The sequence below is a fragment of the Lolium rigidum genome, chromosome 5 (assembly GCF_022539505.1).
Source record: "Lolium rigidum isolate FL_2022 chromosome 5, APGP_CSIRO_Lrig_0.1, whole genome shotgun sequence".
Lineage (NCBI taxonomy): Eukaryota > Viridiplantae > Streptophyta > Magnoliopsida > Poales > Poaceae > Lolium > Lolium rigidum.
The window spans coordinates 241,794,404-241,821,694 of NC_061512.1; the positions used below are offsets into that span (position 1 = coordinate 241,794,404).

At 46.8% G+C, this 27,291-nt stretch overlaps 1 pseudogene; it reads left to right on the top strand.

The window, feature by feature from the left end:
- Nucleotides 1–2,864: 2,864 nt before the first annotated feature.
- LOC124657354 lies at nt 2,865–21,236 on the top strand (annotated as a pseudogene).
- The last annotated feature ends 6,055 nt before the right edge of the window (nt 21,237–27,291 follow it).

A 27,291-nucleotide genomic window follows, 5' to 3' on the forward strand; every position in this document is an offset into this window, starting at 1 on the left:
TGTAGTACAAGTCATACACAAAACCAAGCTCTACCTCGATCACCCTGAACGCCCGCTCATACTTGTTGTCCCCAGCAAGCAGACCCTGGAACACAAAGTCATTGGCTTTCTGACGGTTCGCCTTCACCTCAGCAAGCTCGAAGCCTGCGAACCTTCGGTTCAGCATCTTGGATAGAGCCATGGAGAGGCAGATGTCCTTGAGCCGCATACCCCTCTTGGACTCGGAGGATAGCAGGCTCCCCTCGCACTCATAGATCTGCTCCACGGTGGTGATATCCTTATCCCTTGAGCCATCCACGGCTTCCTTGCCATGTTTTCTCAGACTAGGTTCCCCGGCGACAACATACCTATAGCCTTTCATGGTCGCAGCCGAAGAAAGCTGCCGCTTATCCTCACCCTTCATGTAGTCTGAGATTGGCTTCACATTCTTGGAGAGAAGGTTGGACTTGCTCGCCATCCTCATTGACTTGATCCGCACGCATGACTGGAGTATATTGATGCATAAAATGCCCCAGAGCGGCTTCTTGTATTCGTCCGTACCATAGACCGCGACAATAAGCACCACCAGTGCTCCCTTGAAGAGGTGCCTCACGTGGAAGCTCTTCCAGTTGTCGACATCGTCGAGTTTGCACGCCATGAGGTTGTCGGTGCCGCCAAGGAGCATGAGCAAGCACACGGCCCACACAGCAAACTCGTCGGAGTAGTCCTCGGAGTCTTGCATGAGCCCGAGGCTGTAGCTCACCAATAAGTACGAGAGCGCGTAAGCTCCCAATACGACAGCGTGAAGGGCCTTGCTGCTCGACCTCCGGCGCAAGGAACCCAGCACATGTAGGAGGAACATGACGAGCACTCCCACGGAGATGAGGACTGTTATGTACAGTAGCTGGTAAAAGGGAATGTCTGGCGGTGAGAGGGTGAGGTATCATCGGCCGCAGCCATGGTTTCTTCACTCTCTGATCCTAGCAGGCTCTAGGGCTTCCTTCCTATCCGGCTATGTGTTGCCTTCTGGATTACCCTGCTACCCCTTTTATAGCTAAGCCAAGCCAATTTATTTTGGAGACCGTTTACTTTACCCGACTTGAGTCATGAAAACAAACTAATACCAAACTGTCAAGAAAGATTACCAATTGACATAAGAATGACTTGTAAAGACATTCAAGTTTGAGAAAAAAAAACTTGTATTGATATTCTAACCTGATGTGCACACATGAATAGAGGAGGGGTTGCCACTATGGATTGAGCTTCAGTGACTTTGTCAGCTCACAAAGTCACTGACTTTGAGTCATTTACAAGTGGGGTCAGATGGGGTCCACATATTGAAGAGTCCCACTTGGATCCACTTGTAAGTGACTCAAAGTCGATGACTTTGTGAGCTGACAAAGTCACCGAAGCACGTTCCTGCCACTATATGTATTACTAATACTAAAGCTCTTTTATGGTACCTATGAATGAATACAGACTGTCTATATACTAATACCCAACAGCACTATGACGTGAAAAAATTAATCACAACCGATGTCACAAAAACTTGTAATGACACGCTTGTTCCAAAATTTAGAACTTCTGTAGTGACTGACTTCTACTAGCTTCCATTCACACTGAACAAGCCTGCTCTAGGTTGGCTGTTCAAGGAATTATTGTTATAAACGAACCACAGCGATGACTACTTGAGTCATGAAAAACAAACTAATGCTAACCTGACAAAATGCCAAGAAAGATTTACGACTGACATAAGAATAACGACATTCTAGCCGAGAAAAGAAAAAACTTATATTGACAGTCTGATGTGACGTTTACACATGACTAGAGGAGGGGCCCCCACTAAAACTTGTAATAACAATCTTGTTTGAAAATTTAGAACTTTTGTAGTGACAAGGCAGAACGTGACCTTCTACCTTCCATTGACACTTAACAATCCTGCTGTAGCTAGGTTGGTTGATCAAGAAATATTATAACCGAACCGAGGCAACGGCCACTTGAGTCATGGAAAACATACTAATGCCAACCTGACAAGATGCCACGAAAGATTTACAACTGACATAAGAATGACTTGTAACAACATTATAGTCCGAGAAATAAAAACTTATATTGACAGTCCGACGTGACGTTCACACATGACTAGAGGAGGGGTCGCCACTAAAACTTGTAATGAAACTCTTGTTTGAGAATAAAAAACCTTTTAGTGACAAGGCAGTACGTGACCTTGTACCTTCCATTGACCCTGAGGTTGGTTGATCAAGGAATGTTATAACCGAACCGAGGCGATGACCACTTGAGTCATGAAAACAAACTAACGCCAACCTTACAGGATGCCAATAAAGATGTATAACTGACATAAGAATGACTTGTAACGAAATTCTAGTCTAAAAGAACTTATATTGACGGTTCACACATGACTAGAGGAGGGGTCGAATGAGTAGTTGGTCTAGATAACCGCAAATGCGTAACCCGTGCGTATCTCCTCGCGTCGTCTCCTCTAGGCGACCGAGGAGGCGGAAACCTAACCCCCGCCGCCTCCCCCACCCTCACTCCTGTTGTATTGTGATCCAAATTCATTCTAAAGGGAGGCTAACTTCTGACGAGCAGAACGAGACCCGTCGCCGGTAGGCTTGAGCCGAAGGCTTTCTTCCGTAAGGTTTTTTCTTTAATTCAGCTTCATCTATCCAACAATATCTTGCAGGAAGTGCTAGCTGAGAAATCCGCAGCCGACGCTGTGGTTGAAACTGGAATCGATCTGCATGTCCAAAGATCCAACCAGTAAGATGCACGTGAAGATGAAGTTGTTCTCGCACAAGCTGCAAGAAGGTGCGTCGTTGATGAACCACCTATCGATCTTTAGAGAGATCGTTTCGATTTGTCTGTCCATGGAGGTAAGTTATGTGGATGAGGATCTCGCTCTTATACTGTTAGTCTCATTGCCAAATTCTTTTGCGAATTTGCGAGACACCTTGTTATACAGCCGTGATGAACTAACCCTTGCCGAAGTTTATGAGGCCCTCTAGTAGAGGGAAAAGATGAAATCTATGGTGCAGGCAGAGGGTTCGTCATCTAAGGCAGAAGCACTACAGGTCCGAGGCAGGACCGAGAACAGAAACAACAACTACAACAGAGATAAGAGCAAGACCGACAGAGGTCGCTCTAAGTCCAAGGGACGAGATGGTAAGTTCTGCAAGTATTGTAAGAAAACTAACCACAATATTGATTATTGCTGGAAGTTGCAGAACAAAGAGAAAAGAAATGGTACTTACCAACCGAAAAGCCAATCTGATGGTGATGGTAAGGATGCTGTTGTTTCTAGTGATAATTCTGATGACGATTGCCTAGTTGTGTTTGCTGGTTGTGTTTCGGGTAATGATGAGTGGATCCTTGATTCCGCATATTCGTTTCATATTTGCCGTAACAAAGACCGGTTCAATTCTTATGAGTTTGTGTAGAGTGGCGCTGTTGTGCGTATGGGAGATAACAACCCACGTGAGATCGTGGGCATTGGCTCCGTTCAGGTCAAGATGCATGATGGCATGACACGCACTCTGACAGATGTGAGACACATATCTGGCATGGCCAGAAATCTGATCTCTCTCGGCACTCTTGATGTTGATGGGTACAAACACTTCGGTTCTCGCGGAGTTCGAAGGTATTAAAAGGTTCTCTCGTTCATATGATAGTTGATATGAATTCTGCAAAATTATATGTTCTTAGAGGTAGCACTTTGTTTGGTATTGTTGCTGCTGTTATTCCTGATAAGCATGATAAAACTAATCTGTGGCATATGTGTCTTGGACATATGAGTGAACATGGTATGACAGAATTACACCGGAGATATCTGCTAGATGGCTGCAATTTGAGTAAGTTTGAGTTCTGTGAGCACTTCATTTTTGGTAAGCATAAAATAGTTAAATTCAATGCTTCCGTTCATACCACCAAAGGGATTTTAGATTATGTGCATGCTGATGTGTGGGGACCTTCCCGCAAGACTTCTCTTGGTTGTGCAAATTACATGCTTACTATCATAGATGATTACTCCAGAAAAGTGTGGCCGTTCTTTCCGAAACATAAGTCGGATGTATTTGATGCGTTTAGAAAGTGGAAAGTTATGGTAGAGAAGCAAACGAAAAAGAAAATTAAATTGCTTCAGTATCGACAATGGCATCAAAATTTGTTCTACTATCTTCAATGATTATTGCAGCGATGAAGGCATTGTCGTGCACCAGTGGCGGAGCTAGAACGAAATAGTTGGGTGGGCCAGACTAAAAGTGAGAAAAATTTAATGGACTAGATAAGAATTTGGGGAAATTTGAGCGTAAAATCATGCTATTAAGGCGCTAACCAAGAATTTTGGGCAAGAGAGAAATTAGGGGTAATAGAGAAATCTGGCAAAACGAGTAGTAACAAATATAACTGCTTGTTACTAGTGCCAACTTATGTTTCAGGAAAATCAACGAGCAGCCAAAGGAGCGCCGTATGTCTACTTGGGCCATTTTCGTATTGGGCTTTCCCTCACTAGCCAAGATAACGTGGAATAGGAGGTCATTGCATGCCTGGGTCGCTGCGACCCGTTGCGAGCCTGCCTGCATGCTTGGTTTATGTACTCGGTTCTAGCATATTGGGCCAACAATACATATGTATATAGGCTTTTGGCGAAAATCCTGGGCGGGCCACGGCCCAGGTCGGCCCCTACATAGCTCCGCCGATGTCGTGCACCACACCATCCCATATACCCCTCAACGTAATGGTGTGGCAGAGAGGATGAACAGAACCATCATCTCCAAGGCTCGCTGCATGTTGTATAATGCTTGTATGCATAGATATTTTTGGGCTGAAGCAGCCTCCACCGCATGTTACTTGATAAACAGGTCACCTTGCATTCCGCTTGATAAGAAAACTCCTATTGAGGTATGGTCTGGTTCACCAGTTGATTATTCACAGCTGGGAGTTTTTGGTTGCACTTCTTATGCTCATGTTGATAATGGAAAGTTAGAGCCTAGAGCTGTTAAGTGCGTGTTTCTTGGTTGTGGTTCAGGAGCTAAGGCATACAGGTTATGGAATCCTGAAACTAAGAAAGTTTTGCATAGCAGGAATGTTGTGTTTAATGAGGCTATCATGTTTCATAAGAGTTCATCTACAAATGTTTCTGATGCTACTGATTTTTATGATGTTTCTAATGATGAGCCACAGAGGATTAGTGTGCAGGTGGAGCACGTGGAGGAGAAAGAAAACGAAGTTGCTGAAAATTATAATATCGTTGTTCAAGCACTCACCATATGTTTTGCAGTGAACAAATAGTTCCATTGATGCTGATAGATAGAGGCGTACCAAAGGTCCACGTCCTCGTTTAATTGAAGAATGTAATCTTGTTCATCATGCTTTGAGTTCTACTGAACATGTGGAGCATGATACTGAACCTGTTACATATGCTGAGGCCATTGCATCCGTTGACCGCTTGAAGTGGATTTCTGCTATGCAAGAGGAGATGCAATCGTTTGAGAAGAATGGCACTGGGATGTTGTGCACTTTCCTAAACAAAAGAAGGCTGTCCACTCGTAAGTGAATATTTAAAAGAAAGGAAGGTTTGTCTCTTAATGAGCCTCCGAGGTTTAAGGCAAGGTTAGTAGCAAAAGGTTTCAACCAAATTCCAGGTATTGATTACAATGATGTTTTCTCTCCGGTGGGGAAGCATAGTTTCATTTGTGCATTCTTTCGTATTGTGGCTATGCATGATCTTGAGCTTGAGCAGCTAGATGTAAAGACTGCTTTTCTGCATGGTGTGAGCTTGAGGAGGAGATATACATGGACCAGCCTAAAGGTTTTGTTGTGCCTAGCAAGGAGGATCTTGTTTGCAAGTTGAATAGGTCCCTTTATGGTTTGAAACAGTGTCCAAGACAGTGGTATAAAAGGTTTAATTCATTTATGCTTGCACATGAGTTTAAAAGATCTCAGTATGGTAGTTGTGTTTATATCAAGTTTGTTAATGAATCACCAATATACTTGCTGGTATATCTTGATGATATGTTGATTGCTGCCAAGAGCAAGAAAGAGATCACTACTTTAAAGTCACAATTAAGTAGTGAGTTTGAGATAAAGGATGTTGGTGCTGCTAAGAAAATACTAGGTATAAAAATAACAAGAGGCATAAATTCTAGTGTGTTATTTCTTAGTCAGCAAAACTACATCCAGAAAGTTCTTCATCGTTTTAATATGCATGATGCAAAGTCTGTTAGTACACCTATTGCTTCTCATTTCAAATTGTCAGCATTGCAATGTCCTAGTACTGATGAAGATATTGAGTACATGTCACGAGTTCCATATTCTAGTGTTGTTGGTTCCTTCATGTATGCCATGGTTTGTTCTGCCATGATTTATCATATGCTATGAGTTTGGTCATTCAATACATGGCTAATCGTGGTAAAGAATATTGGAAAGTTGTTCAGTGGATTTTCAGGTACCTTTTGTGGCACATCCAAAGCTTGCTTGAAGTTTGGCAAGATCGGTGAGGGACTCACGGGCTATGTGGATTCAGATTATGTCGCCGATTTGGATAAGAGAAGGTCCCTCACAGGGTTATGTGTTCATTATTGGTGGATGTGCTATGAGTTGGAAGGCAACGTTACAACGTGTTGTTGCCCAATCTACAACCGAAGCAGAATATATGGCAATTGCTGAAGCTTGCAAAGAGTTTGTTTGGTTGAAAGGTGTTATCACCAGAATTTGACCGGATCAGAGGTGGGCCGCGATTAAGATGGGCTTGAAGAATATACACGGAAGAAATACATGAATCGGCCTTGTATACAAAGTTTGGGCTAGTTTGCCCGTGTATCCGTAAATATAGTAGGATACGTGTCGGTTAGATAGAATTTGGCTCGTGCACGGTTGGGATTATTCCCACGTTAGAAAGTCTACGGACTATAAATATGTATCTAGGGTTATTGAGAAAAACAACAATCACGTTCATCACAAACCAATCTAGGCGCATCGCCAACCCCTTGTTTCGAGGGTTTCTTCCGGGTAAGCATCATGCTGCCTAGATCGCATCTTGCGATCTAGGCAGTATACATTTATTCGTTGATTCATGCGTTGCTCGTGCTGAAGCCTTGTTGATGGCGAGCAACGTAGTTATCATAGATGTGCTAGGGTTAGCATTGTTTCATCGTGTCACATGCTTCTGTCCATGCAACCCTTAGACGTCTAGCCGCCCTTACACCTATCTTAGGTGTAAGGGCGGCACCTCGCTTGATCATTGTTTAGTAGATCCGATCCGTTATGATTGCTCCTTGTTCTTTAAGGATTAGTTTAATATCTGCATAGTTAGGCCTTGCAAACGGATTGAAGGATCCAGTAGCACGTAGGGTGTAGTTTGCTAGCCCTAGATAAGATGTTCCGGGGATCAACTTCATGTTGGTTTTTAGGCCTTGTCTAGGGTTGGTTTATTATCACCATGCGCGGCTGCCAGGCTCAATCACGCGTAGGATGTTCCGATTATGTGGTGAAAACCCTAAATCGTCGTAGGTCGTTTTAGCTTTATATTGATCAAGCAGGACCACCATGTGATCGTAGACCTCATACGAATCATGGGTGGATCGGCTCCTTGAGCCGATTCACAGGACAACCTGAGAGCCGATCGAGGCTCGTATTTAATGTTTACGTGTATGCCCTGCAGGAAACTAAGCGAAGCAAATCCATCACCTTCCTGACCAGGTATAGGTCAGGTGGCACGCCCTTGCACCAGCATCGGACGTGCGTGCCGAGGCTTTGCGGGCCGTCGCTCGAGGGACCAGGGCCAGCCGCAGCTCTGGGAGCCTCCCGGCTCTACTGTGTTGCCCGTCGTTGCTCGCCGGTGGGTTTCTGACCGCAACACATTCTGGCACGCCCGGTGGGACAGTCTTCGACATCAACCGCATCGCCATCTACATCTGAGATGGCGGAAGGTACTCCGATCACGTACGAAGATCCGACCGAGGAGCTCAAGAAGAAGTATGACGAGGTCAAAGCTATCCTCGAAGCCGACCTCATCGGCTCTTTCCAGCAGGACCCGCTCACACGGCATTAGGTGGAAAGGGTTCTCACCGAAGGCGCGCTCGATGGAGTGGACCTGTCTACCCCTTCGAAGAACGCACCGGTCTCGCGTCGGAGATTAATTTCATGGTAGCTCATTCGCCGCACCGCCATTCCGAGAGCCTCGGTGAACACTTTGGAGCGTGTCGCCCTTCGGGTGATCCAGGAAATCATGAGGCATCGGTACTCTCCGTCAGGACCTGCTCTAGGGACTCACCAAGGAGAGATACCACTCCAGTCCCGACCACCGCTGCCGTTCGCGTTGGCAGCACCATAAGTGCCGAGTTCACCGGCATTCGTCGTCTACAAGATCGGTGGTGACCCTAGTGATTACCAGTTCTTGTATGAGGCGCCTAAGGAGATCCCTCACGGGTACACGTGCACATACGTGCCAGACTGCAGTAACTGGGCACTCACGAACCAGACTGCAACAGTAGGGACTTCTGGAACAACAGGAGGAGCTTCTGGATCAGATCTTGAGAAGCAAGCGTGGCTGGCTAAGTACGCCACTCCAACAAACCTCCAAAGCTCAACTCCTGCAGCTAGCTCAGAGCGTGAGAAGCAGGCGTGGCTGGCTAAGTACGCCACTCCAGCGAATCTTCAGAGCTCGACTCCGCAGCCAAGCACCGCGGATCGGATCGACACAATCTTGAGAGACCGAGTTCGGCATGGTTCCGAAAAGGAGGGCAATCGGCTATTCCAAGCCATACCCCAACGAGTACGATTTGATCCCACTACCACCCAAATATCGGCTCCCTGAATTCTCCAAGTTTAGTGGGTTAGATGGCTCCAGTTCAATCGAGCATGTGAGCCGATATTTGGCGCAGTTGGGCACGATCTCAGCATCAGATGAACTACGTGTGAGGTTCTTCGCACAGTCCCTCACAGGATCGGCTTTCGGGTGGTACACATCGCCGCCACCAGACTCAATCCGGACTTGGAAGCGAGTTGGAAGAACAGTTCCACATGTAGTATCACTCTGAGGCTTCCGAGGCTGGCATTGCCGATCTAGCACAATTACGACGAAGCGCGGAGAAACAAGTGTCGAATACATCCAGCGCTTCAGGACCGTTAGGAACCGATGCTATTCGGCTCGTTTGACCGAAAAAGAAGCAATCGAGTTGGCGGTGGTGGGTCTCGCATCACCGATCAAGGATATGGCTTCTCAAGCGTACTACCCTTCACCGGCGCATATGGTTCGAAGCTGTCATTATATGAACAGCGCCACCCGGAGTTGTACCAGGATAAATTCAAGCGTGCGGTAGTCCCGGTTGAGGCAGATGAAGATGAAGGCTCGCGGGAGATCAAGAGGTAGCAATGGCTGAATGGACTCGGGGGCAAGCCCCGTGTCCTGCAAATGGGTTAAGCCACAAGGTCTTCCAAGAGGGTTTGACTTCGACGTGACCAAAGCTGAGCAAATTTTCGACCTCTTACTTAAGGAGAAGCAGTTAAAGGTACCCGAAGGCCACAAAATCCCCACGGCATAGGAGCTGAACGGAAAGCCATACTACAAGTGGCATAACACGTTCACCCATACCACCAACGACTGCAGGGTGTGGCGTCAGCAGATCCAAATGGCGATAGAACAAGGGCGTCTAATTTTCAGCCAGTACGCCATGAAAGTCGACACACACCCTTTTCCCGCCGTTAACATGGTGGAGTGCACTTACCCTGGGAGGTGCCAGCCAGGTTTCTCGTTCAGCATCAACATGGTAGGACCTGGACACCACTCTGGTAAGGACAAAGACGAGGGCAGCCGCTCTCATAACAAGGACGAAGAGGAAGCCGTTCCACGCGATCGGCTCCGGCAAGATGGCAAGCGCTACATCACAGAGGGAGAAGTGAAGAATGTGCGATATTAGCGACCTCTCTCTGATCACCTCCTCAACAAATACGTGAGTCAATACGACCAACGCCGACGATATGACGACGATGACGAAAGAGATCGTCTGGCTAGCAGGGACGCTAGGAGACATCGTCGGCATGATCGCGACGAGGAGAGATATGAGCGCCACGCCAAGGAAAAGTCAAAAGAGCAAGACGACGTGGATAGGCACTGGGACTGTCCCTTCTTCGTACACCGCCGGGATTCAGGAATGAGCCGATTGCCTACAATCGGCAACCGCCCGAATGTAGACGAAGAAGAAGGGTGCGAGGAGACGTGTCGCTGCCTCTCCCATCTCGGAACAAGCACGCTGAGTCCTCTCGGGTGGAAGATCTCGAGGAGTTAGAAGACGACGATGAAGAAGAAGAAGATAAGTACCACCGGCCAAGGTGGTGCCCTGATGGACTCAGCCGTTCCCAAAAGCGCAGGGTTCAGCGACTACGTGGTTTGGAGGAAGCCGAAAGGTTATACCTGCACACGTTAAGGAAGGCGCGGCCTGATCTGGCCGCGAAAATTCAGCGAACTCTGGACGAAGAAGGCCGACCACAAAAGAAAGAATGGCGCCCCAAACAAAGGAAAGCCGATGATGAGACATCGGCTGGCACAAACATGGTGTTCATCCTTCCAGCGGAGTTTTGTGCTCCAGGATTAGACGAAGCACCTGTGGCACAACTTGACTGCGGTCCACGGCCAGTTATCTTTGAGAAGCCACTCTCAGGCATCACTTTGGACGACTGCGAGCGCATCGACGTGACAAAAAACGGGGTGAGGCTGGTCTTATCCACCGGCCTGACCGTGTAACAAGAGCAAAATCTATAGAAGTACGTGGCAAGGCCGATCCTTGCGATCGGCCCCAAAAAATAAAAAGGGATAGTCTTGTCTCAAGCATGTCACGTAGTTGTAGTAAAGCAAGACCAAGATGTAAACCTTCATTGAGCAATACAATCAAAATGGGGGCCGATTCCAGCAATCGGCCCATATCGTCCTCGCCATACGTTTTGCCTGTGTTCAGTGTCGATCTAACAGTGACGGAAAGCTAGGGTCCGGGTTTATATCGGCTGATGAACTCGGAAGAAGTCAACATTGGTCCCGACGGAGCCGATGTTCAAGTACGGTGCCTTGGTTAACTACGAGCCGATATCCGCAGCTACTCGACAGTATTCGGCTCGGGGGGCACCTAATCAGATGAACATGTGCGATGAACATGTGCGATACATGGGCAGTGAAATATTGGGGGCCGATAAAAAAATCGGCCAGTAAAAAAAAATGTAGCACAGACATCGACTTGAGAAAATATGCGAAGACAACAATATACAAATACAGCCGATGCAAAGACATCGACTTCAGAATGTAAAAAGCCGATGCACAGCCATCGACTCTAGAGGTACAAGTTCAGCAAAACATTTATCAGCTTACACAGAGAGGCTCTACTGAAGAAACGCGTTGAGGGCGTGAAGGGCGTCGACGACGGATACGATCCACCTCGCCGATCTCAGCCTCGTCGTCCTCGTCTTTGCCCGTCACCGCCTGCCCGCTCAGTGGCACGAATTTCAGCCGATCGGTCTTCGGATCGGCCGTGAGGCCTTTTGCTTCCTCTTGAGAGCGGGCAATGAGGGTTTCCTTGTCTTGGATAAGCTGCTTGGTCACCCCGACCCTCTCTTCAAGGTTCTCCGGCTCCTTACGCAGGGTCTCGAGTTCGGCACTATTGGCTGAAGTGTCAGTTTTGGCGTCTAAAGCAGCCTTTTTCTCGTTGAGCCGTTGACACTTGTCTGCAATATCGGCTCTCAACGGAAGCTGGGCGTGACGAAGGATAATTCTTTGACGAGCCGACTACACCCTTGACCTGAAGACCGACAGAGTCACAGCCTGGCCAAAGCTTCACCTGCGGTGTCACCGGGAGATGGGGCCGGATGTCTTCGAGGATGCCCTTGATCGCCTCGGGGTTTTCAACCAGTGGTCTCAACGGAGGAGGAGAGCAAAGCCTTGAGACGCCGGAGTGGACCATGGACCGTGCTAGGACTTGGCTCTTCACCTCGCCTTGGAAGTAGTTGGTTCGATGGATTCAGGATCGAACGTCAGCCAAGCTTGAAAGATCACAACCCCGACAGACGAACAAGAGCGATATTAGTATACAACAAAGAAAAGGGTAGAGCCAAGGGAGTGGAGTGTACCTCTCCCAAAGTAGGAGGAGCAGCCGATGTTGTGATAATCGGCTTTTCCGTGGACTTGGCTAGGTTAGCCACTTGGTCAGCCACGCTCGTCGAGGTGGCTAGGTCTGGTGTGGCGGATGGCATCAGTACCTCTTCAACGTCCCCGCTAGAGGTCTCATTAGTCTGCAAAAGAAATGGTGAGCCGATCCAAGTAGCAATGGGACGGCATGAAATATGAACTGGTGAAGTAGTTACATTTGAAACCTCCCGGCTTGGCGAGGAAACTCGTGGGTCTTTGCGAGCCCTTTTGACGCATCGACGCTTCACGCGTGACCCTGTTTTGATCGGAGCTTGAGGAGCAACAGTGCTCGGGAGTCGACCTTTTCCTAGAAGCCGACGCCGGCGAGTCCGTCCGACTCGTGTGGTGGATCTCCCGGAGTTGCCCGGGTTCGAGTCCCTTTGACTCGGACCGTGCCTCCCCGCCGGAGTTCTCTTCGGTGGAAGTCTCGTAAAAAGAAGTACAAGCATGTTGCGTAAGACTCGGGAGGACAGATAAATTTAGTCAAGGCACGAGTCAGCTTACATGCAAGCTTTCTTGGACAAGAGCTTTGCGCTTCAGTGGTCTTTCTCGCAGCTACTTTCCTCACCGCCTTCCTCGCTCGGATTCGTGCTCGGGGGCAACCGGCCCCGAGGATGCTTTACTCTGGGAGCCGATTTCGGTGAAATCGGGCCGGCTCGCATTATGACCTTCTTCAGGGTGGCGAGCTCGGGCAGAAGAGAACCACCGGGGCCGGTGGAAGGAATTTGAAGGGGGAGCCATCGGCTTGCACGGGCTCTGGGCCATCTTGTTGCTGCCAAGAGATAGAGCCAGGTTACAGACAATCATCATGAGCCATTGCAAGAAATTTATATGTAATGGTACCTGGTGTGCAGGAACGTCATATTCGGCATCAAGTTGCTTCAGCAACGGTCCTAGAGCTCTTCTGAAGGCGTGGGTCTTCCACATGGACCACCAAGTCTCGAAACCATCGGTAGTGATGGTGAAACAGAGGTTGTGAGGAATTGGAATGGCCAGAGCGTCAAAGAAGGTATAGCACCTTTGGCCAGTAAGGATGTCAGGCAGTTCAGCTCTGCTTGCTGTCGGTGGTGGAGAAAGAAGTGTGGGGGCACTTGCCCGAGACCAAGCTGCCGGGCTACTACCACCGGTTGGTAAGACTCATAACCAGGCTTGATGATCCTGTTTGAGGTACTCATACCAACTGGGAGAAATCAAGGACGGATCATGATAGAGTACAAGTGCCGGGTGCTAGCGTCATCGGCAAAGCTGTCTAACCGGAAGGAGACTGGATTCTCAAAGTTCTCAGATTCAGTATAAGGAAAGAACAGGGGGTTGCCCAAGCATTGGAAGAAAATCTTGAACCACTCTGCTGCTTCCTTAGGGATCAGCCTGCTGCCCGGGAGGCTATACGTAGCTTGGCCATAGCTAGTGCATCGGATCTCCTTCCCAGTAGCATCCGGGAAGGTGCGAGTGGCCAAAGGTGGGAAGTCCGGATCCGGTTCCGAAAGTACGACTGAGCCCATAACCGAATAAACCACCGGGGGCCTCCCGTCTTAACCGTCTTTTGGGAGAACAGCTTTGACGGACATCGCTTGAAGAGATCGATAGACCTCTCCAAGGAACAGTTTGCCAAGGCCAAGTTGAGTGCCTTTGGCGAGTTCATAGGCCGGGGAAAGGTAATTCTTGGTTGGGGTGAGTGAAGGACCACGAATATGAAGTGCTCCAACCGTGAAATTCAAGAAGGCCGTGTGCTCTTTCTCGTCACGTGGCCTTTGGTTTTCATATAACGCCCGAGGTAGGCGCCCAGCCTTGTACACTCTGTTTTAGAGGAAAGGGTGAAAGGGACCTTTGGCAACTTAAAGGCGAGAGGGGCTTGAGGATGCAATGTCCAGGCCTGTGATCATGGCCACGTCCGGCAGAGTTAGTGTCATGGGGCCATGGCCGAACATGAAGCAATTCAAGTGCATCGGACCAAAAGTAGCCGATGGTTTTCAGAATGTTCTCATTCTTTTCAAGAGGAGACAATGATAATGACAAAGCATCGGCTATCCCTATCGTTTCCCAGGAGGCATAATGGGTTTTAGACACTCTACTGTACCATGCCACCCAACCTTCAGAGGATTAGGCCAGGCTCGCAGGCAGTCGGCCCAGGAAGTCAGATCTAAATTCTGGTTCACGAAGGGGATTCTATTGGCCTCGCATGAGATTAAGTGAGCGGGACTCTCGGAAGAACGGGGGCCAAGACACATAGAGTTGGGGAGAGAAGGATGCAGCAGCAGGATGTCTGAAACCTAAAATTAATAACGGAATAGGACATTAATTCAGGTGTTTGCTGTTTAATCCTAACATTGATTCGAATGGCGAAGAGGCGGTTAAGGATTACCTTCAGACCGGAGACCATGGCGTTGGCGTTGGATGATTCCGCCATTTGATGCGCTCGTGGAGTTGGGACGGCGCGGTTGAGATCTCGAGATTTGTGGAGATGCTTGAGCGGCGATTTGGGGATCTGAGTTTGCTTTCTCAGACGGAGGTCGCAGGTTACCGTTTGGAGGGGCAATTAGGTTGGCCTTACTCGTGTTTTATGGTAGAGGCCGATGCGATGCCATCGGCTCTTTTGGGGATTGTTTGACTTTGACTATCGGCAAAATTAACTGGAAGCACTTCTTCATTAATAAGAGGGGTTTTTACAATGAAGAGCCGATTGCTCAAGAGAGGAAGAACAAAAGAAGAGCCGATTGCTCAGGAACTACTAATCCTACACTACTAATCCTCGCTGGCCTCGTCGTCGGCATCGTAGCTGCCGTCGGCGCTGCTTCCGGAGAGTTCCTCGTCGCTGCTGCCCCAGCCCTCGGCCGGAGCCTCTTCCTCCTCGTCATCATCATCGTCTTCGCTGTCCGCCCAAGCGCGGAAGCGCTTCGCCGGCGGATACCCAAGCGGAGGAGGAGGAGTCATCCTCCTCCTCTTCCTCCTTTTCCTCCTCTTCCTCCTCTTCTTCTTCTTCCTCCTCCTCGTCGGAGGAGGTGGAGTTCGCCCAGGAGTGGAGGTCGTCCTCGCTCTCGCTCTCCAGCTCCCCTTCGATGAGGAACTGGAGGTCGTCCTCCCCATCGGTCAGGGGTAAGTCACCATCTGACCCGACGAGGGCCTCGGGTGGGCCATCTGGCACGTAGTCAAAGTCCCACTCTTGCTCGCTCGAGGAAGAAGATTGGAAAGAGAGGCCTGATGAGACGGAGGAAGAGGAAGACATTGCCACAGGGGAAGAGGGTTTTTTGGTGCCGATGGTTGGAACAGAACAAGGGGATGAAGAGGCGAGCCGTTCGGCACAGCTAAATAAGGGGGGTATAGTGGAGATTTAATGCCACTACGGTTTCCGAGGAAGTGATGTTAAAGCTATCAAATCTTGCAGAGAAGTTGAGAAGGCAAGGCATCATGATGAAGGATACTCGCGGCGGCTCCGCTTCCGCCAACGACATGACCCGACGAAGAAAGGAGAGTGATTTTGGAATTATCATTTCCAAAACCAGGGGGGCATGTGTTATCACCAGAATTTGACCGGATCAGAGGTGGGCCGCGATTAAGATGGGCTTGAAGAATATACACGGAAGAAATACATGAATCGGCCTTGTATACAAAGTTTGGGCTAGTTTGCCCGTGTATCTGTAAATATAGTAGGATACGTGTCGGTTAGATAGAATTTGGCTCGTGCACGGTTGGGATTATTCCCACGTTAGAAAGTCTACGGACTATAAATATGTATCTAGGGTTATTGAGAAAAACAATAATCACGTTCATCACAAACCAATCTAGGCGCATCGCCAACCCCTTGTTTCGAGGGTTTCTTCCGGGTAAGCATCATGCTGCCTAGATCGCATCTTGCGATCTAGGCAGTATACGTTTATTCGTTGATTCATGCGTTGCTCGTGCTGAAGCCTTGTTGATGGCGAGCAACGTAGTTATCATAGATGTGTTAGGGTTAGCATTGTTTCATCGTGTCACATGCTTTTGTCCATGCAACCCTTAGATGTCTAGCCGCCCTTACACCTATCTTAGGTGTAAGGGCGGCACCTCGCTTGATCATTGTTTAGTAGATCCGATCCGTTATGATTGCTCCTTGTTCTTCAAGGATTAGTTTAATATCTCGCATAGTTAGGCCTTGCAAACGGATTGAAGGATCCAAGAGCACGTAGGGTGTAGTTTGCTAGCCCTAGATAAGATGTTCCGGGGATCAACTTCATGTTGGTTTTTAGGCCTTGTCTAGGGTTGGTTTATTATCACCATGCGCGGCTGCCAGGCTCAATCACGCGTAGGATGTTCCGATTATGTGGTGAAAACCCTAAATCGTCGTAGGTCGTTTTAGCTTTATATTGATCAAGCAGGACCACCATGTGATCGTAGACCTCATACGAATCATGGGTGGATCGGCTCCTTGAGCCGATTCACAGGACAACCCGAGAGCCGATCGAGGCTCGTATTTAATGTTTACGTGTATGCCCCGGCAGAAACTAAGCAAAGCAAATCCATCACCTTCCTGACCAGGTATAGGTCAGGTGGCACGCCCTTGCACCAGCATCGGACGTGCGTGCCGAGGCTTTGCGGGCCGTCGCTCGAGGGACCAGGGCCAGCCGCAGCTCTGGGAGCCTCCCGGCTCTACTGTGTTGCCCGTCGTTGCTCGCCGGTGGGTTTCTGACCGCAATAAATGTTTGTATGCTGAGTTTTGTGGAGATGATTCTTGCATTTGCTTGTTTTCTGACAGCCAAAGTGCCATATACCTTACTAAAGATCAAATGTTCCATGATCGGACAAAGCATATGATATCAAGTACCATTATGTTCGCGACGTTGTTGCACAAGGTAAACCGAAGGTATGCAAAATAAATACTCATGATAATCCCGTTGATATGATGACAAAGCCCGTTCCTCGTTTCCAAGTTTGAACTTTGCTCGAGCTTGGTTGGTATACCTGTTTAGCCCAAGTGGCTGTTGGCGCCAACAAGTTTTTCTTTGTTTGTTCAGGAGATTGTTGAAGTTCATGCTACAAGATGGAATTTGTCACCGTCTATATATACCTCTTGTAAGCCGCCGGCTAGGGTTTATCAGATTATAAGATATCCCACGGCGTTGTAAACACTCCCCGATATAAGTGAAGTTTTGCTGGCTGGCGCCCGTGGTTTTTCCCTTCTGTATTGGAAGGGGTTTTCCACGTTAAAATCTTGTGTCCCCTGCGTGTGTTCCTTTATCATCCTTCGTTATTTGCTTGTCGCGTTTGTAACACCTCCCTCTTCTCGCCGTCCCCTGAGGCCGCCGCCGACGAAGCCCGGCACAACCGGTGATGGGGGTGGCGGGGATCTACTCGTGGGTCCCCTAGGGCGGCGGAATGGAGGTTGGCCTCCGCGCCGGGGATGGCCCCGGCATCCGGATGCTTGGCGGCCCTCCTCTCCCACCGTCGGCTCGACCTTGCCGGTGCTTGGGTGGCCACGGGGTGCTGCTCCTCTCCCCGTGTCCGGGGACCACGTAGCAACCGCAGACGGCCCCGGATGGCGGAGATGGCATCGACCTAGCGGTGGGGGGCACACATTGTGTGTTGCTGACCGTGGCCCTCGGCCGTGGGACGGTGGGGGTGGTGGGCCCGGGCGAGGTTCGGAGGCTGCCCCGCCGGGTCTTTAGCATCACGTGAACATAGCTGCTCCTCCCCACGTTGCCCATCTCACCTCCCCGGTCAAAGAACTCGCTCCGGTGGTTGGTGGATGCAGCCGAAGAGGGGCTCGGACTCGGGGAAACTCTTGGCCGACGGTGGCGGTCACGACATCGACGATGCTCGGCAGCGTCGATCTCCTTCTTGAAGGCGACTTGGAGGTCTATTCCCTTCCTCCATGATCTACCTATCTCGGGTGAAAATCCAAAGCTTCGGTTTGGGCGGCGGCACTCAGCGCCGTTCCCTTGTTGGAGGCATCACCTTGAGATAGCGGGGTTGATGGGCGTGCTCGGTGGTGGCTGGTAGGTATCTAGTAGCGGTTTCACTGCATCTTCTATGTCTTCTCCCAACATTTTGGTCTCGTGTGTTGCGGTTGGTGCTGCGAGCGGATGTGAAATCTATGGATGGCGGCGTGGCAAGGCGATTGCGCGGAGCCTTCTCCTATGGCAGCAAGCGTACAATGCCCATGCGTGCTCGTGGAGTGCACCCTACCTTTTGACAGGTGCGATGCCCTCCGATCCGCGGCGAGAAAGCGAGGAGCTTTCTTCGGAGGTGGAAACGGATGTCACTATGGCTTGGGTTGGCCTCTGGAGGTTGGCGATGGTGAATACCTCAAGGATGCTCTTCTTCTCCAACTTCACATATTCTTTAGCCGGATCGCAAAGCGGGACAATGAACTCGAAGCTCTAGCTGTTTTTCATTTCTTTTCTTTTGTGTGCTTGTTGATCTTAAGTTAGGTGATCTTCGGCGCTTCGTATCACTTCGCCAACGAACGGACAAGCCTACGACCTTATGTTTTAAGTAGTTGGTCTATATATAGAACTATCCCAAGTACCCAACCGCACTATGACGTGAGAAAAAAAATCACAACCAACGTCACACTAACATGTAATGACACTCTTGTTCGAAAATAAAAAAACTTTTGTAATGACAAGACATAGAATACGTGACTTCTAACCATGCAACTCTTTTATGGTGCCCACGAACGAATAGAGACCGTCAATTCTCCTCGATCTATCAATATGGTCTATATTCAATTATACTACTTCAGAAAATAAGAAGTATACACTACTAGGAAATAGCCTATAGCTGCCAGCGCGACTGCCGGCGCACCATAAAAGGTGCCCACCGGTGGTAAATACTACCGGTGCACCAAGTTTTGAACGAGCCGGTGATGGCCCAATACCACTGTCGCAACAAAAATTTAGTGCGCCGGGGATAAAGTTCGAAGAGGTTTGGGCCAAATAAAAAATCCGAGCCCCCTTACCCCCGGCGCGCCTCTATGGTGGTGCGCCGGTGGTAGAATATTTAACCATGACAGGCCACTCGACTTTTTGGTCTCGGTGATGAATTGAACGAGGATGCAATGCTTGGGAGGATCGAAGGCATGAAGGATGTGATCGAGCAAGTGAATAGGCAATTTAAAGATCCAGTAAGACTACCAACTTTATTAAAAAAGAATATTTGGCTTTAAGGGAAAGAAACCAAAAGCGCTGTTTTTTACTAGAAGTGATTGTGTGCATAACACCAAATTGCTAATACGGAGATTCAAACTTGAGCGGGCGGTATGCATCAGCTGATCCCAACCACCGGGCTATGCCTTGGTTCACCCTACCAACTTTATAAAAAACCAAATAAATTTGTGTACCGACATGATAGAATGTTTATTACTTTACTTTAGTCTCTTTCTCGTGTTGCCCCGTCAAGTGACAATTGTAAAACTATACCCAGCTTATTTTTGCTGCTTTTGCTTTTCACTCGTTGGTATTGCCCTAGGAATTGTATGCCGGATTTAATGTTTCATGCACTGCTTGTTGCAGACTGGGTGTGTGATCTTGGAGCATTAGGTATGCTTTCGAGGATGCACTCACAGTCCGCATGTGTTTCCTAACCTGAATGTGCCTGGACCATGAACTCGTTAATCTGTAATGGTACTCGGGTAAACCCCTTTGGAACAATGTTTAGCATGTGAATTTCTCTTGTATGCAAGGGACTTTATAGAAGTAGTAAACTAGAAACATGCCAAACTGCCACTCGGAAGAACTATGCTTATGCAATCATGCGTTAAATGCAAAAAATTGAGAATACAATGGATAATGGGCCCGTACCACACAAATCTATTAGTACTCGCTATATAGCCCATGCAAATTATGGTCTAGGCTTAAATTCACAACAACAACAACATCAGAGCCTTTTTCCCAAGCAAGTTGGGGTAGGCTTAAATTCACAATTATATATTATTGCTCCTGCGAGATTATCAAATTCAAATTTGTTGCTAGGCGGTAGAACCGTTACACGGTATGCTTAGAATAAACGGTTTTTATAGTTACCGTTGTCTATAGAGCAAGTGTGAGTCGCAACTCGTAGCTTTTGGTGCCTTGCAAAACATTGTACTATATTAGATTCATTATGTATGCATCTTTAGCCGCGTAATCTCGTCAAATGTTCTTCAATTGTTTTAACTTAGGCATATGAGAGTTCTACTGGATCAACATAGAATTTTCAATCATGCTAGATTATCTCATCATTTTATCATTGGTTTATGTCTCTCATAATTGAGAGCACCTAATGTTTGTTATCCTCTTACTCAGTTTTTGTTTTGTTCTCGTGACTTGACAACCTTTGTTTGTGTCTCAGTATTCCTGAATTTCTTTCGTTGTATGAAACGGAGAGATTGGTGCAAGAGCTAGCGAAATTCGAGATTGATGCACATAACATTATAATCAATCAAGTTATTTTTTACAAGGAAGGTTAGTATGAAAGTTGTGTTGTCTCGGCAAATCTATCGTGTTAAAGATTTTCCCGGAAATTAAATATACCAGCTTAGATGATTGAATATCATAAACCCATATTGTGTAAGCAGAGAATTATGTTTCTGATGAACTTTGCTCAATAGGGATTCTGTAGTATTAAAGAAAAGAAGCCTTATACGTACTAAACAAAACAAGAACCCCACACTATGTAATTATTCATTTCAAACATGTTTCATTGCATCTGTGCATTTCTATAGACCTCATGTGTCATCACCTTGCAGATGTTGAGTCGAAACCGCTAAAAGCACGGGTAAAGATGCAACAAAAGTATGTTGATCAGCTTCATATGTTGTACGACGACTTCAATATCACCAAATTGCCATTGCTCCCGCAGGAGGCAAGAAATCCACTTAGCATTTTGAAACTTCTAGTTGTTAGTACTTGAAAGATAATTGGCTCCTTTTTCTTTTCTCCGTGTATGTGGTGTTCAAGCTCTACAAAACTTCTCCAAGCACTTCCTTGCACCATACACACCCACCCCGAAAAGGAGCAGCGTGGAGGAGCTAGAAGAGAGAGTGTCTACACCGAAATCATCACTTCAAATAGCCGAGGCTGAACTAGATAGAGTTAGGAAAGGAAAGCAGGTAGCATGAGCCTTATATTCGCTCGTGAAAAGTTGACGCGTACTCGGAGACACGCCGCTTATAGAGAACCACCCAGCCTTCATGTTCCTCCATTTTCTGGTTAATTTCTTCCATTTCCTGTTTCCTCAATTGAAATTCTTAGATTTTTTACTGTAGAGATTGGAAGAGAAGCGTACTGTTTTCCAACCGGGCTTCCACCCCTTTCCATTGCAATAACGGAAATAACCGAGTTCAGAGTTTTACAAACAAGAGGAGAGGGGGTAGGGAACAACAGGGAAGCGAGTTGGGGCAAGATCGTGAAACCCACCGCGAACATTCGCCGTCGAATGCCCGCTATGGGGCAAAAACCCGATACCACGGACCAAGTTTCACAAAACTACAACCAAAGGGGATAGTCTAGATAAAAGAGCCCGCCACAAAGGAGGGAGCACAAAATACTGGACAGACAACCCAAAAGCAAGCAGCATTTTCATCATCAGCACGATCGAAACTTCTGCTTCATCTTTTTTTGCTTCATCCTTCAGTAATCATCAGTCTTGGCCTGACGGAGACATGAGCGAAGACAGCCGCAGCCTTGTGCATCATCTTGGTAGCTCCTCTAGCTAGGCAATCCTTGTCAGTCCCCTTCTGAAGCCCTGACCAGTACAACAACAAAGAAATCGACGCGAAAATAATTTCGTTAGGCGATCTCAGAATATGTTTCTCAAAAGTCACTTTATTCCTTATGTTCCAAATGGCCCAACAGTTTGCAGCAATAAGGATTACAAAGAATCTTTCCATGTTTGGAATATAAGAGTGCAGCCACGCCATGGCTTGCCAAAACGAATTGGGGACACAGGAGACACCCATCGCCTCTCCCAGATGCCCCAAACAATTCTTGAAGTGCTACAGGTAAAGAACGAAGTGATCATTTGTTTCAACCTGATTGCAAAAGGAACAAAGCGGAGAACCAAGCCATTTCCTTTTCCTCAAATTCTCCCTAGTAAGAATAGCGTCTTGACAGAGCTGCCACATAAAGATCTTAATCTTAAGAGGCATTTTTGCTTTCCAGATCCAACCATTGTGGGAACTGCACAAGTCTTTTTCAAGCCATCTATAAACAGAGGCAGTGGAAAAGATCGAGTTATGGTTCGTAGACCAAGAAATTTTGTCACCTTCATCGAAAGGGGTAGAGAGCGAATCGTCGCCACGATAGAATTCCATTGACCAAGTAACTCACCATGTAGCCGTCTACGAAAGGAGATAATGGGATAACCATCATAGCAGTTCTTGACAAGACAGTCTTGCATTTGATAGAGATCAAAGAGCATAGGGAATTGCTCGCAAAAGGGAGGGTTTCCATTAACGGTGTCTTTCCAAAGCTCTGGTAATATTTCCATTATTTAAAATAACTTTTCTACCATTAAAGTAGATGTCTTTGATTTTCAAGAGAGCCTTCCAAAGCAAGGGGAATCATTGAATCTGGTTTTAACAAGTAGCAACAGCTTTGTTCCTCATATACTTTGCGTTGATGATGTCCTCGCCAAAGACCTTTCGGGTTTCGAGCTTCCACCACCACTTACAAAGGAGGCTTATATTTTGTTTTCTCAAGTCTTTTACACCCAAACCACCTTTCTTTTTGGAACGGCAAACTCTACACCATTTTACCATGTAATAACCTTTTTTCAGCTTCTTACCATGCCAAAAAAACCTTCTTCTATGTTTGTTCAAGCGTTCCAGGAAAGTTTTATTAAGGAGGAACATGGACATGATGTAGGTAGGTAAATTAGAAAGGCAGGCATCTACCAAAGTTAATCTCCCACCGGATGAGGTGGCACCACCCTTCCAGCGTCTAACTTTTAACGAATTTTCCATCAATGAAGTCAAGGTCCGAATTCTTTAGGGAACGGTAGGACACAGGCATACCCAAGTATTTCATAGGTAAAGATCCTACTTGGCAGCCGAACATGGAGGAATATTGATCCGCAATGATATTATCGCCACCAATAAGGAAGAGCTCACTCTTTTGAAAATTAATTTTTAGACCCGACATAAGCTCGAAAAGGTATAAGAGAAGCTTTATATTCAAGGCTTTCTCAAGATCATGAGAAAAGCATAAGACCGTATCATCGGCATATTGCATAATGGGGACCCCTTTATCAATAAGATCAGGGCAAAGTCCAACAACCAAATCATTTGATTGAGCCTCAAGGACCATTTTGGTTAAACATTGCACGGCGGAGTTAAAGAGAAAAGGGGAGAGAGGGTCACCTTGACGAACCCCTTTAGCGCTCTGAAAATATGGACCCAAGGTATTATTAATCTTGACCGAAACCGTACCATTATGAAGAATTTGTTTTACCATTTCACACCAAAAATCACCAAACCCCATAGCTTTTCTGACAACTAATGAGGAAATCCCAATTAACCTTGTCAAAGGCTTTCTCGAAGTCCAATTTCAGGACAACACCAATGTGTTTCTTAACATGGGTATGGTGCATAAGCTCATGCAAAGACATAATGCCATCAACAATGTTCCTTTTTTTCATAAAAGCGTTTTGATGAACACTAATGATTTTATCAAGGAAATGTTCCACTCTAATCGTTAAGACCTTTGTGAGGAGCTTGTAAATACAACGAAGGAGACATATGGGACGGTATTGACTAATTTTATCCGCATCCGAAATCTTGGGCAGCAAAGTAATAATGCCATAATTAAGCCTTTGGACATCAAGTGTACCAAAGCATGGAAAGCGGTAAACAAATTCATGATGTCGCTTTTGACAATCTCCCAACAATGTTGATAAAACTCAATGGAAATGTTGTCGAGCCAGGGGCCTTATTTTTTGCCATAGAGAAAAGAGCATCTTTAACTTCCTCTATAGAAAAGGGTCGACTTAGGGTTTCATTATCCGCAGCGTCAAGTTTCTCATGAGGCCTCCACATGTTATGATCAAAATGGAAAAGATTACCAGGAGCCGGGCCAAAGAGGCTTTTGTAAAAGGAAGTGGTGTGCTCAATAATTTTGTCAGCACTCTCAATGTTAATCCCATCAATTTTCAAGGAGAAAATAGTGTTTTTCCTTTTGCGGCCATTAGCAACCCGATGAAAATAACTAGTGTTTAAGTCTCCTTCTAGGAGCCATTTTTCATGTGCTTTTTGGTACCGAGACGCTCTTCATCCGCATAGATTTCCATCAACTCGAACACAAATGGAAGTCTTTCTCGATACTTAGACCAGGGGGAAGCTCCTGATCTTCCTCAAGGGATTCAAGCGAGGCCAATTCTTCCTTGAGTTCAAGCTTTAGTTTTTTAGTGTGACCATATAAATTCGAACGCCATCCTTTGAAGAATTTCTTAAGCCTTTTCAACTTGATATTCAAGATATCAATAGGATCTCGTACTAAAAACGAATCTATTCCAGATTTTTCCAACCGAGGGAAGGAACTCCTCATTTTTGAACCATGAAACATCAAATCTGAACTCTTTAGAATTAGTCGTTATCGCTTGTATGTTGCCGTAGTCAAGAAGCAAAGCATTATGATCGGATAATTCTCTAACCAGTTTTCTAACAAGAACTGTGGGAAAAAGATCTTCCCAATCAGGAGACATAAGGATTCTATCAAGTTTTTCGAGGGTGGGAGAGGCATGTTTATTAGACCAGGTGTATTTACCCCCATGCATGTAAATCTCTCTCAAGCCAAGGGTGTGAATTATCGAATTAAAGAGATCAGAGGAATGAGAGTTAACAAAAGCAGTATTTTTTCCCCACAATGCCTCAAGATATTAAAATCACCTCCAACAATGTAAGGCATAAAGTTATCATGACAAAAGGAGGCAAGTTCAATGCGAAACTCAGTTTTGTGTTCCTCGTGGGCAGCCCCATAAACCACAATCAAAGCCCAATTGCATTTCTTCACTTTATCCCACAAAACAAATTTCAACATGAATTTACCAGACTTTAAAAGCATTCACATCCAGGAGTCAGTTTTGACACCACACAAAATGCCACCAGACTTACCAACCGAAGGAGTCCATTTCCAGAAATAGCTATTAGCAGGATCCAAATTTCTGAAAAAACTCGTTTTATAATCTTTTTTCATAGTTTCCTGAATGCCAATGAAATCTAACGAATAATCGTGCATCATATCTTTAATACAGGAAACCACACCTTTCTTCCCCACACTCCTACAATTCCGAAACAACCTTTCATTTAAAACGGCTAGGTTTTGATTTTTTCCCGACAACTCTACCAGGAGCATGGGTAGATTTGTTATCAAGAATATCATCGGAACATTTTTGACTCCTAGTCTTCGGCCTAGAAATCACCACCACAGGTTTCTTTCTAGCAGACTTGCTCTTTCTACTTTCAACTACCGTATAGGAATCATCAATATCAGAGCAAGAAGCCCATTCCATAGAAAGCGGAGTGGTATCGCCAGTATTATTTTCAATAAACAAGATAGAAGAAGGTTGTTTTTCCATATTGTTTTTACTAGACAGATCACTTCTAGCAGTTTCAAGATCTCTGATCATGTTAATGGTAGTGAAATCATTATCGTGAATGTTAACACCCATTTTAAAAGCCTTAAGCATCAAAGCATTATCCGAAAGAGCAGCGAAAGAATTATTGGAATCAGTGGTTTTGGGAGGAGTCAGAAGTACCTTCAAGATTCCTTTTCTTGGAGACATTTGCCACTTTGTCCATGATATTCACATTGATCTGGGGCTGGAGCCTCGAGCTACATCTTGTTGGTGAAGCATCAGGGATAGTGCAATCGGAGTCATGGATCTCTTCAGGAGAAGCATCAGGCGATTGGACAACATAAGCCGGTGACCCAATCAGAGGAGAGTTTGAATCATCAGTAACTTCAGTAATGGAAGGCAGTGGAGGCCATGCATCATGTGAGAGGGTGTAAGAGTGAGGAAGCAGCATGGATTGCACAACATCAGCATGTTCATGAACCGGCTCATGCATTTTCTCGAATAATGGAACAGGGGACAAGCCAGCTATTAGCCGGAGCAACCGTACTCGCAGAGTTCAGCAGCCTTCATGCTCTTTTGCCATGGATTCGATCAGCAGCTCATTCCCACCTGCACTGTCCTCTTCCTCGATTCATTTTCCATATCATTTTCCTCGAATAGCATCCGAGCCATCATAGTTCCCGCCATGTCTAACAGCCTCGGTCTGACTGCTGTATGCTTGATTCTCGGAGGATTCTTCAACAGTTGTAGACCTCTGCTCCACTCTGGCTCTTTTGGGCGAGGGAGCACCAGGGTTGCCAACAAGTGGTTGTAGCATCTTTTTTAGGAGGCCCCCCCACTATAACTTTGTCAATCTCATAGAAGAAGTCATAGAAGTTATCTCCCAGGCAACCTTCAGCAGAATCCGGGATGAGATCCACATCTCTACAACCCACCAGAACTCTGACATATTCCGGCTTGTGAAGAGTAGACGAATCTAAATCTAGAGAAACCCCCACCAGTAGACCCAAGCATAGAAGACGTTCTCCTCGACCCGTTTGTCCAAAGGAATATTACTTATTCTCGACCCGGGCTTTCCGTAAGGGAGCCTTGGCGCCAATGGAGGCTGTCCAAGAAGTTAACCCGACGAGTTGCATCAACCGTCTTGAGACGCATAGAGGAGCCATAGCACACAGCGACGTTCCACCTCCCTGGGTGTAGGAAACCTCATGATATACTTGGTTAGGCCCAATGGTTCCGGCTGTGCACCTCCAGCTTTCACCAAAATTGATGTTGAATTCATGCTCAATTTCCCTGGAGGTTGCATTCCCTTCCGTGATAGTAATCACCACACTACTGGCCCTTTCCTTGGTGTTTTTTGCAGTGCTATGATCAGGCATGTAAAAGAAACCTCTACCGAGGGCTTGGAAACCACACATAGCAGGGATACATTCCCAAGGAAGCACCACCTGACAGATCTGTGAGATATGACCCAGATGCTTGCAACGCTCACAGCGAATGGTAGGACAGCGAGCAGTGTAATGACCTCTTATATTGCAGTTCAGACAAGGAGGATCATCAGATGTTACCGGAGCAGTAGGGCCAGAGCCTTGAGCAGGAAG